At 38.2% G+C, this 13,273-nt stretch overlaps 1 non-coding gene across 1 annotated transcript; it reads left to right on the top strand.

The window, feature by feature from the left end:
• The first annotated feature begins 10,548 nt into the window (after positions 1–10,548).
• Positions 10,549–10,655, top strand: LOC131169581 (small nucleolar RNA R71). The gene has a single exon (XR_009140495.1). It is a non-coding gene; the product is annotated as a small nucleolar RNA R71 (small nucleolar RNA).
• The last annotated feature ends 2,618 nt before the right edge of the window (positions 10,656–13,273 follow it).

Genomic DNA, 13,273 nt, shown 5'->3' on the forward strand with positions numbered 1-13,273 from the left:
TTAAACTCTTATTTTATCATATGTATTTGAAACAAATGTAATATAATTTTGTATTAATGTAAGTACTTGTAATTTGTGATTATAAATCACATGTGAGAATTTATTTATGATTTGAGTCTAATGATGATGTGAAATGAATGAATGACAAATAGAGGAATTGTTAAGAAAATTGTGTTTGTGAAAGGAAAAGTGAATACATAACTGTGACTTGTACATGATTATCACATGAGATGAATGATTGAGAAATGAATGGTGAAAAATGTTGAGATTTTGATATTGAAGTTTGAGAGTGATGAGATGATTGAATATGATCATAGGAAGTGTTTTTCACAGGTTCCGAAGAACTGTTTTCTCTATTTTTAAGGGTACTCTGGGATTTTCTATAAAATTCTAACCTCAAATAAATTATAATTTCAATAAAAGGCTTAAATAAATTATATTTCACAAGTTATATTCAAAAGGAAGAATAAAAATGAATTAAGATAAAATAGAGTGCTCGGCACACTGAGTGGCATAACTTGCTCGGCTACACTGTAGTCGGGTAAGGGGTGTCACATTTATTGGTATCAGAGCACGGTTTAGGCGTTTCTGGGCCTAGATTGAGTCCATACCATGCATTGCATTTGTAAGAGTCGAGGTGACACTAATGCAGATCTGTTTGTCTTTGTTATTTTGAATAGGATATGGACCCTACATCACAGAGAGCCATTGAGGAGGAAGTGGAGAGTCATGCTCCACCTGCAGCAGCTGAGACTGGGGGTATGGGAGAACCTACTCCGCCAGCTCAAGCAGAGCCTGCTCAGCCTCCACAGGCCATGTTTCAACAAATGGCCGATTTCTTGGACAAATGGTGAGGTAATGCCGGAAGACCACCACCACCACCTCCACAACCGAAATCACATTTGGAAAAACTGAGGAAGTTTGGAGCAGTGGACTTCTATGGCAAGAGAGAAGATGATTCTGTTGCAGCCGAAAATTGGTTGAACAGAACAAGCAGAGTCTTAAAACAACTCCACTGCACTCCTGAACAAAACCTAGAGGCTGCCATATCCCTGTTGCAAGACGATGCATATGAGTGGTGGGATACTGTGTCCAGTGAAGTGCAGCCAGAAATAGTAACTTGGGACTTCTTTCTCTCAGAATTCAAGAAGAAATATGTGGGTACTGTATACCTGGAAGAGAGAAGAAGAGAGTTCATAAATCGAGGCGACGGTATCGATGGTGAGTATGAGAAGGAATTTGTCCGATTAAGCCGTTATGGAAGGGAGATAGTCCCTAATGAAGCCAAAAGGTGCAAGAGATTTGAAGAGGGATTGAACGACAATATAAAGCTCATGATCACTGCCTTGGGAATCACAGACTTCACCAAGTTAGTGGAAGCTGCATTAAAAGTGGAGAAAGTGAGAATAAATGAACAAAATAGGAAAGATAGGCAGCGTAAGAGGGAATTTGGACCAGGACAGTCAAGTATACCGACTGATAGTAAGAAGTTTAAGGGTTCTGGTTCACAAGATCAGACACAAGGCCACAGAGGCCAGATTGCAATATCTATAGCTAGTTCCCCGGGCACAATAACAAGGGGATCAACCCCAGTGCCTGAATGTATGCATTGTGGTAGAAGACACGGAGAAGTCTGGGCTCTTAATCGGAGAGTGTTTTAAGTATGGGGCTACGAATCATTTCATAAGAGATTGCCCTCAGAGGAGTGGTTCAATAGCTCCGGTGCAAGTTGATAGACCTTCCCCTATAGTTCAAAGGGGTAAAAGATCAGATAGAGCAGAAATGGCTGACATTTCACAGAAGATTGTTTCTGAGACAGTTGAAAAGCCCGAAGTCAGGGTGGCACCATAAGTATATGCTATGGAAGCTCAGGAAGAGCCAAACCCGGACACTGATGAGGCGATACAAGGAAGTGAAGATACAAGGAGGTCGTAACTCCCCGATTACTTAAGTCGGAGTAAATTTGAGGACGAAATTTAAATTAGAGGAAGAGTTGTAACACCCTCCGTGTAGCAACTCAGTACATTCTCTTACAGGTGTCGGTCCGGACAGCTAGAACGTTCGAAAAAATATTTAAACTAAAGTCAAGAACCATAATTAACTCAAATATTAATAAGAAAAATTTAGGAAAAATTTTAGAAATAAAATACAACAAAGTTAAACGAGCCGGTGCCCAAGCGATGGGTAACCAGAGGGAAGTTGCGGTTCTCGCAACGAGGAGCCCTAGACCCGGGGAAAAATTCATAAAATAATTTTTGGGACTCCAGAGAAGGGTCATTGAGGTTCCTATGGCATTAGAATGCCAAGAAAATATTTAGAAAAATTTTTCAATCAGTACAGACAATTTTGACCCGTTAAGCCAAACGGAGGGCATTTTGGTCATTTCGCCTTCAGAGGCAATTTTTGGCCGACTTGTCTAGTTGAGTAAATAATTAATATGACATAAAATATGAATAAACATTACTAGAAATTAAATTGGAAATGAGTAGTGGAGAAAAGAAAAGAAAATGAGGAAAAAGACTTATTTATGACATCATGGTGATAAATATTGAACTTGTGAAAACTCTAGAATTTCTCCTCTTTGTGGCTGCCTAGAGTTGCCTTGTGATGTGGGGATGAATTTTTGTGAAAGACTATTAGGATTTTAAGGTTGGTTTTTGGGAGATTTCAAGCTCAATTTAAGCAACAATGGAGGAAGAAGATGTGGGAAGGGTGCCGGCCATGGGAAAACAAAGAAGAAGATGCAAATTTTTTTCTATTATTTGGCCTTATTTTATATCTTTCTTATCCCTTAATAAAACTTGTTAATCTCCCATTGGTTTAAAAATTTTAATTGAGGTCATCATGACATCATATATATATTAATCTTATTTCTTTTCTTTTCTTTATTTCTTTCACTCATTTTTAATTATTTTCTCATAAATATTAATTCATATTTTATGTCATAATAATTATTTACTCAACTGGACAAGTCGGCCAAAAATCGTCTCTGAAAGCGAAATGACCAAAATGCCCTCCGTTTGGCTTAACGGGTCAAAATTGTCTGTACCGATTGAAAAATTTTTCTAAATATTTTCTTGGCATTCTAATGCCATAGGAACCTCAATGACCCTTCTCTGAAGTCCCAAAAATTATTTTATAAATTTTTCCCCGGGTCTAGGGCTCCTAGTTGCGAGAACCGCAACTTCCCTCTAGGTTACCCATCACTTGGGCACCGGCTCATTTGACTTGGTTGTATTTTATTTCTAAAATTTTTGCTAAATTTTTCTTGTTAATATTTGAGTTAATTATGGTTCCTGACTTTAGTTTAAATATTTTTCCGGACGTTCTAGGTATGGGACCGACCGATCACTAGCAGTAGAATGTACGGAGTTGCTACCGGGAGGGTGTTACAACTCTTCCCCTCTAATTTAAATTTCGTCCTCGAAATTTACCTGATGCAAACAATTGAGGAAACTGTTGCCTCATCGTCTCTTCACTTTCCCAAGTTGCCTCCTCGGTGTTGTGGTGCCTCCAAAGCACTTTCACCAGTGGAATCTGCTTGTTCCTCAATTCTTTTACTTCCCGAGCCAGGATCCGTAGAGGTTCTTCTTCATATGTCAAATCCGGTTGTATTTCAATTTCTTCCCTGGAGATGACATGTGAAGGATCTGAGCGGTATCTTCTAAGCATGGACACGTGGAACACATTGTAGATCTTGTCCAGCTCTGGTGGTAAAGCTAGCCTGTAGGCCACTGGTCCCACACGTTCAATGACTTCATATGGGCCAATAAACCTAGGGCTCAACTTACCTTTTCTTCCAAACCTCAGTACTTTCTTCCACGGTGACACCTTGAGGAACACTTTATCGCCAACCACATATTCTATTTCTTTTCTCTTCAGGTCGGCATAAGATTTACATGCATGCGAGGCAACCTTGATTGGCTTTGATTAGTTTTACTTTCTCCTCGATCTGTTTCACTAGGTGCAGCCCTACCGGTTTGTCTTCGCCCAATTCAGTCCAGACTGCTGAGTTCTACATTTTCTCCCATACGATTGCTTCATATGGGGCCATTTGGATGCTAGCTTGGTAGCTATTGTTGTATGCAAATTACGCGATGGGAGGTATCTATCCCAACTTCCCTCAAACTCAATGACACAACTCCTCAAAGATATCCTCAAGGACGACATATATTTCATGTTATTATTATCATTTCAGTTCAATATGTGTATTTGTTTAATTGGTTTCAATTGTTTACAGATTACTCTTTACATTGCCCATCCGTCGAGGATGGAAGGTCATCTTGAAGTGGAGTTGTGTACCCAAGGATTCATGCAACTTCTTCCAAAATCTCGATGTAAACCTTAGGTCTCGATCGGATATGATGGAAAGTGGAATTCCATGCGATCTAACTATCTCAGCGATATACAATCGCTAACTTCTCTAGTGAGTAGTCGGTCCTAATCGGCAGAAAGTGTCTTGACTTTGTCAATCTATCAACTATCACCCATCTGCATCATGTTTCTTACGGGTGAGAGGTAGACCACTTACAAAATCCATGGTGACTGATCCCATTTCCATTCGGGTATGCGTATAGGTTGTAGCAAACTGATGGAACTTGATGTTCGCCTTGACTTGCGACATGTCAAGCATTTAGTCACATAGTCGGCTATGTCCTTCTTCATACCAGGCACCAATACGAAGCTTGGATCATGATACATCTTTGTACTTCCCGGGTGCATAGCATATACACTAGTGTGTGCCTCTTTTAGAATCATCCTTCAATTCCCCATCATCCGTACAAGCAGTCTTCCTTTATAGTCTGAGACACCCATCTGCTTTCACCTCATAGTCGATTGCTTTTCCCTCGAGATTTTGCTCATAATAGCCATTAACTTTTCATCGCCTTTTGCCCATCTAAAATCTGCTGTGAGTTTGGCCTCACTTGCAACTCGGCCAAAATAGCTCCATCTCGAACCAAAGATGACGGGCATTCAATGATCTCAAGGTGTCATGGATTTTCTGCTCAAAGCATCAAGAACTACATTTGTCTTCCCGGGATGGTAGTCAATTACACAATCATAGTCCTTGAGAGCTCAATCCATCGTCTCTGTCTAAGGTTGAGCTCCTTCGGGTTGGCAAATATTTGTGCTCTTGTGGTGCGTGTAAATGTAGCACTTTTCACCATACAAGTAATGCCTCCATATCTTGATCGCGAAGATAATTCCGCAAGCTCTAGATCATGGGTAGGGTAATTACATTCATGTGGCCTTAGTGCTGGAAGCATAAGCGACCACCTTTCCCTCTTGCATCAATACACACCCTAACCCATTATGAGAGGCATCACCGTAGACCACAAAAGTCCTTTCACGACACCATGTGCTGCTGGTGCCTCTGTCAACATAGCCTTCAACTTCTCAAAGCTGGTCGACACTTGTCATTCCAGTCAAATCGACATTCTTGTGTAACAACTTGGTCATTGGAGCGGCTATTAAGGAAAATCCCTTCACAAATCTTACGTAATACCCGGCTAGCCCCAGAAGCTTCGACCTCGATTGTATTCTGGGAGGCTTCCATTCCATCATCGCTTCTATTTTCTTGGGATCCACTCTAATCCCATCGGTGACACTATGTGTCCAAGGAATGCAATCTCATTCAACCGAAGTCACACTTGGACAACTTAGCATCTGACTTCTTTTCTCTCGGGGTTTGCGTAACAATCCTCAAATGTTCATCATGTTCTTCCCTGGTCTTGGAATACACCAAAATATCATCAATAAAGACCACTACGAACCGATCTAAGTATGGATGGAAGATACGGTTCATAAGGTCCATGAATGCCACTGGTGCATTTGTTAGGCCAAAGGGCATCACTAGAAACTCATAATGCCCATATCGGGTCCTGAATGCAGTCTTTGGCACATCTGCATCCTTCACCCTCAACTGATGATACCCTGATCTGAGATCAATCTTAGAAAATACTCCTGCTCCCTTCAACTAATCAAACAGATCATCAATTCTAGGCAATGGATATTTGTTCTTCACAGTCACTTTATTCAAGCTGCAGTAATCAATGCAAAGCCTCAAAGTCCCATCCTTCTTTTTCACAACAACCTGGAGCTCCCCATGGTGACACATCGGGCGTATGAACCCCTTATCAAGCAACTCTTGCAACGAGTTTTCAACTCCCTCAATTGATGGGTGCCATCCTATAAGGAGCAATGGAAATGGGTCTTTGTGCCGGCGGTGTCTCAATAGCAAATTCGACTTCCCTTTCTCGTGGCAAACTGGCAACTCTTCAGAAATACCTGCAGGAAGTCTCTTCTGTAGGTATATCATTCAGTTTGGCTTAGCACGCCTAGTATCCACCACATGTGCTAGGTAGGCTTCACAGCCTTTCTCATCATTCTTCTTGCAATCGTGGTGAGATAACATTGGACAAGAAATCTGTCCTTTCCCCACAATCGTGATCTCATTACCCTCGAAGTTTTCAGAGAAATTCTCTTCAATTTGCAATCAACTATTGCCTGATGACGTGACAACCAGTCCATTCCCAAAATCACGTCAAACTCATGGAAAGGCAACTCAATTAGGTCTGCCAAGAATTCATACCCCTGAATCCTTAACGGGCAACCCTTGTACACTTTGTTCACCACTACACTGTGGCCTAATGGATTAGTGACCAGAATGTTTTGGTCACTCTCCCCTACTAGTATCCCCCTTTCTACGGGTAAGTTGATGCAGATGTATGAATGAGTGGATCCTGGATCCACCAATGCATGCACAGGTATATTGTAGAGGGAGAACGTACCCCTGATGACGTCTGGGGCATCTTGCTCCTCCTGAGCTCTCAAGGTATAAGCTCGCGGTGGTGCATTATCCGGCCTCTCTGTGGCTCGGATCTGAGCCTCTGAGATGGTCCCACTACCTCAGATTTGCCAGATTTCCTACCCCTCTGTGGTGCAGAAGCAGGTCTGTCTGCTTGTGTTGGAGCAGATGACTAAATTTCTAATGTAGGAATTCCAGATTGAGAAGTCCTAATTTCTCCTAACAATTTTCCCAAGTTACTTTAGGATCTGGGTTCTAGTCAAAATATCAAAGTTGTAGTTCTAGGTCTTATGAAGATTTTGACTTTGAATCACTGCATTTTCAGTTTTTTAGCCCAAGTTATGATATTTTTGCCAAAACTGATTGGATGGCCATTTGTCCATGATTTCTAGGTCAAGTTTGGTTCTGGCAGATTTGTTAGACAAAATTTTCTTGGCAATTTAACCAACTTGGGTCATTATTTGGGTTCATGATTTTTATAAGAATTGTTATACTATGTTTTAGGTTTCCATTGGTTCAAGAATCACCTAATTTGGAGTTTTCGAGTGTAAGTTATGCCTAATTGAAGATGTACTGTTCATTTGGTCAAATCTGGCTAGGTTCAGAACACCAATTCCGAATTCAAGCTAATTTTAGACCAACTTATAGCCAGTTTTTGGGCAAGGTTTCTTCATGAAAATTGTGTCATTTGGTCTTATGTTTCATATCCAATTGGTCTTACACTAATTGGAGCTGTCTAGCTCTTCTTATAACTATGAAAGCTCACTGGACTCAGAGGTCCAGAATTTCCAGCAATCCAACAACCACTCATCCATCAATTCCATTCCATAATTCACATCAATTCTCAATCTAAAACATACCAAATGACCATAATTAAGCATTATAAGCATCAATTGATCAACATGCCACAAAACCTATAACACCCCTCACCCGTCTACAGTATAACTGAGCGAGGAGTGCCACATTCGGTGCCGGAGCACCTTTTCTTATCCGGTCATGTCCATTGTTAATTTTAAACTTTATAGAAAACATGTGGTGAAATTTTATATATATATATATGTACTTGTTTTAAAGTTACAATTTATTTCTGTGGATATCCGGGTAGAACCTCCTCTATTTTATTAACATCTAGCAGGTTCCACTAGTTACCTGTTAAAAACAATTTCATATCTCTACATGCCATATCATGTCATTTCTACTCATACAATTTCAAGTTCATTCATTCACTCATATAGAAATTCATATACAAAAATTCATAACTTTATTTACAATCCAAAATATATAATTACAATTTTCATTTACAACACAAACTATTAATTACATCATGTTTATACACAATGAACCAAAATACTAGTCTATATATGGGCCTTACCAAAATACAAAAGATTGATGAGATGAACTCTAGACTTTATGCAGATCTGGTCAACTACAGTTAGAACACTACTGTGGTGGCTGCTGCTATGGCGGCTACTAATCTCCAGTACCTACGCGATGGAAAAACCAACGCGCTAAGCAAATTGCTTAGTGGTGCATAATTTTAAAAGAATAATAACTGAATAATTAAAAGTAACAGCTCTATGTATAATTTTACACTTCTAGGTCAATTATATATTTTATTGCACTTTGGGAATAATTTACTTGTCAGGATCTTATCTATGCATATATTTCATTTTCAGTCTCCTTAAAATTATATCAATGCCCAAGTAACCTATAACAGACTATAATGCTAGATACACAGGAATATACTAGTGATGGACTTATACCTTTAATGTTAGCTATTGTCCATCCAATTACTTCCTTGTGTACCCTCAAAACCCTAGTCAATCTGTCTTCTTGAATCTTTGTTAAATTACTTGAGATGATAACTGGAAGTGTCTCATTGTCTCCCAAGCAAACATACTTCAAATGCTTAGGTAAAGGCTTGAGTTCAAGAACTTGTGCCTGCACCACATAAGGTAATAATTTTGTGTGAGATACAGGTAAGTCTATCTTTGATACTCCATACCTTTTTAGAACAGGAGGTAATAACTACAATGCCATTACTGCATCTTGAACCTCTACACTTAGTGGTGGATTGGTACTAATTTCTTGAATTCCTTGATTAATCACCACTTCTAACTCATCCTCCATGCTTAACTCAAAAACATCCTGCACAAATGTATCAGCAACATCAATAAAAAAAATAGAATGGTCATCAGCAGGATACTTCATGGCATCAAAGATATTAAATTTGACAGTCTCTCCATCAAACTCCATAGTTAGGGTACCATCATCCACATCAATTTTTGTCTTTGCAGTTTTTAGAAAAAGGTCTTTCAAACAAAATCAAAGATGACTTTAATGTGGGAACACTATCCTCCATATCCAAAATGTAAAAATCTGCAGGAAAAACCAATTTTCCAACCTGCACCAACACATCCTCAACTACTCCCAATGGGTAAGCATTAGAATGATCAGCTAACTGAATAATGACACTGGTTTCTTTCAAAGGACCCAAATTTAAAGTTTGAAAAACTGAATTTGACATAACATTAATAGATGCTCCTAAATTTGCCATTGCACGTTCAAATTTAGAATCACCTATTCTGCAGGGAATTGAAAATGAACCTGGATCCTTACACTTAGGGATTAATTTTTGCTGAATTAATGCCGACACATTTTCCCCCACACTGATTTTCTCATTATTCCTCAACTTACGCTTTGTAGTGCATAGTTCCTTAAGGAATTTAGCATACTTGGGAACTTGTTTGATCTCATCAAGTAAAGGTATATTCACCTCCACCTTCCTAAAAGTCTCCAAAATTTCTTTCTCTTGTTCTTCTTTCTTATTTTTAGCCAACCTGCATGGGAATGGAGGAAGAACGGAATTATTAACCTTATTTAGTTTAGGTTCAGTATTTACCTCTACTTCAGGAACTTCAGACTCTTTTGCTCCTTGCTTCTTCTTTTTCATTGGCTCATGTGGAGTCTGGTTATCAACTTCTTTCCCACTTCACAACATTATAGCACTCGCATTTTCTCTGGGGTTCATGACTGTTTGTGATGGAAGCTTTCCAGAACCTTGAGCTTCCAGCTTACTCATAGATGAGGCTAACTAACCAATCTGCCTCTCTATATTTTGAATGTTATTTCTGGTCTCCTATTAAAATTGTTGTGTATTGTTAGCCAAAGCCTTAACAATTTCATCAAGTGACATACCTTGATTTGGGGGAAGCGGAGGTGGAGGTGGTTGATTCACTTGTGGTCTCTGCTGATGGTATCAGTTTTGCACCGGTTGATTCCCATAACTCAAATTGGGATGATCTCACCATCCTGGATTATAAGTACTAGAAAATGGATCATACCTGCATTGTGGCTGTCCATAATGTCCTACTGCATTAGCATGTTGCATTGATTCATCCTCTTGTAATGCAGGATACATGTTAGTAGCATGACCTGAAACCGAACAAATTCCACATAACTTAACAGTTTGCATGTTCCCTACAGCCAACTGCCTCACCAAAGAAGTTAAATCAGAAATCGGTTTCTTAAGGTTAGATGTACTTACCTCATTAACCTTCATAGGTGTGTGATCCATTCTCATTCCAAACTGCTGAGAATTTACTGTCATGTTAGCAATCAGCCTCCTTGCTTCATCTGGTGTCTTGTCAACCAAAGCTCCTCCACTAGCAGCATCTATCATACTGCGGTCCATTGGTAGAAGTCCTTCATAGAAATACTGAATCAGAAGCTGCTCACTTATTTGATGATGGGGACAGTTTGCACACAGCTTCTTAAATCTCTCCCAATACTCATACAAACTCTCTCCATTATACTGCCGGATGCCATAAATTTCTTTTCTTATGTTAGCAGCACAGGAAGCAGGAAAATACTTCTCCAAAAATATTTGCTTCATACCATTCCATGAGTTGACAGATCTGGACGGAAAGTAATACAACCAATCCTTAGTTGTGCCTTCCAGTGAGAAAGGGAAAGCTCGAAGCTTGATTTGATCCTCTGAAACTCCTTGAGGTTTCATGCTGGAACACACAACATGAAATTCTTTTAAATGCTTATGTGGATCCTCACCTGCAAGACCATGAAACTTAGGCAACAAATGGATTAGTCCAGATTTCAACTCAAAAGTAACATTTAAAGTAAGGTATTGAATACACAAAGGCTACTGGTTTAGATCAGGAACAGCCAACTCTTTCAAAGTCCTAGCCGCAATGGGTTCATTTTCAGAATTTGAATCCAAATCTGAATCCGAACTTAACTCCCTTGGAGATTGGACTCCTTCAGATGTACTCTGAATCTGCTTAGCCAATTTTCTCAACTGTTTAGTTGTTTTCTCTACTTCTGGATCAAAGATCAACTCACCAGATTGGGAAGTTCTTGTCATATACAAAAAGAAATCAAAGTAAAAATAGAAAAATACCTCAAAACCCTAGAAAACGATGGAATTTGGCCTTCAAAATAGGTATGGGCCGCCCTCCAAATTCAACCAAACTTCTTAATGAATGGTAACACCGTAATTTTTTCAAAAACCTAAAAACAGCAACAACTCACAAACAAAATTAATAACAAAATATCCTAACACTAAAAACACAAAATCCAATAAATTTTAATCCCCAGCAACGGCGCCAAAATTCTTGATGGCTGTAAAATTCACCAGAAATTAATTTAACTGAAATTACCAATTATGAAATATTTTCTATAGTAAGTGGTAAATCCAAGTCGAACCCTAGAGACTAAATTATTAAATTTCATGCACTTGTGTAATAGAAAAGGAAACAAAGGTTTGGGGGGGGGGGGGGTAATTCACAATCCAAAGAAGAAATCAAAAATCAGAAATTAAGAACTAAAATTAAATAATAAACTCTCAAATTAAACAAACTTTAGTCCAAGGTAATTCGCATTCCAATGCATTGATTTGATCATAGACAAAAGAAATACAATTATCTCTTATTAAATACTTAACGTAGATTTACCAAACAGCGAGGTAAAATCCCTAACTTCCCTATACTCATCAATTCGAGCCCAGCACTGTTGTTGACTCTAATTATTAACTGAATTGGTATTAAGCAATCCTTATCAAATTAATAACTGCTTTAAGAATTAGAAATAGTTAAGCTGAACAATAATTTATGAAGCATAAATCATTTAATCCACCCTATTGTTTCCCTAGGTTATTATCGAAAACTGGAATCATAATCAATAAAACCTAATTGCTACTCATGTTCAATCTTACACAACAATTACGGATTATGAAGATGAACTAGCAATTAATCACATCAAACAATTAACTAATAGGCCTTTTTAGCAAATCATTCAATATATCAAAGACAATGAAATTAGAAAATAATAGATATTCAAAAGACATAAATTAAATTAAGAACCTGGTCTCACAAATCAAGCAAAAGAACTTGAATCCCTTGAACTGAATTAAAAAGTTAGCCACTTATGTTCATGGCTTACAGAAAAATAAAGAAGAAAATTAAAGAAATCTAGAATGTGAATGGAGAATGAAGGTCTGATTTTTTTTTTTTTTTTTGTGACGGCTGCTGCCTCTTCTATTTATAATAAATGGCCTAGGGTTAGGTTTAACAGTTTTTCTCTCTATCAAAAACTGCAACTGGAGCAAAATCAGGAAAATAATTGTTGACGAATACACGACCCGTGTATCTCTACACAGCCCAGGGCCGTGAAACTTACTGGAGCTGAATGGGTATGTCTTGCATTGGCACAGAAGGTTACACGGGTCTCCAGGATTTACACGGGTCAACTTACACCGCCCGTGTACTTTGTTTCTTCCTCAGTTCTCTAGATTTCTTCTGGCAGAATGTTATACAGGTCTGTGGTTGTGCTTACCTAACCCGTGTACTTTGTATCAATAACGCTTCTTAATCCTTTGACCTTTCCAAGCTTTCTTCCACACTTTTATGCTCTGGGACTTACCAAAACCCTAAAAAATGCAGCAAGAGTCAAATTAATGCAAATGCTGAAAATTTCTCCATTTAACACAATTATTTTAACAACTCTCTAAACATATGCCTAATAGATAGTTATATTTTAATCAACTGAATTAGGCATAAAGATACCTTAGAAACACTAAATGTGATAGAAGTAAAATTAATAAATTATGCATTTATCACCGATGAAGGGCATTTTAGTAGGGTCTGCTAGGCCATAATAGTTATTTTTGTATATTACAATTAAGCATTAATTTTGTAATGTAAATTATAAATTTGTGTAATTAATTTGTACATGATGTAAATTAATAAATTTGTAAATTCTATGTATAATATGAGTTGAAATTTGATATGGAAATGATTTTATGATTTGATATTATAGAATAGATGAAAATGAAATTGAGATTATACATGACTGATAAAACAGGACAAATCTTAATAAAACAGGGGAGACTCCATCAGTTTCCCCATTTGAATATTTTGATTTAATTAATAATGAGATTGAAATTAATAA

The sequence above is a fragment of the Hevea brasiliensis genome, chromosome 1 (genome assembly GCF_030052815.1).
Source record: "Hevea brasiliensis isolate MT/VB/25A 57/8 chromosome 1, ASM3005281v1, whole genome shotgun sequence".
Classification (NCBI taxonomy): Eukaryota; Viridiplantae; Streptophyta; class Magnoliopsida; order Malpighiales; family Euphorbiaceae; genus Hevea; species Hevea brasiliensis.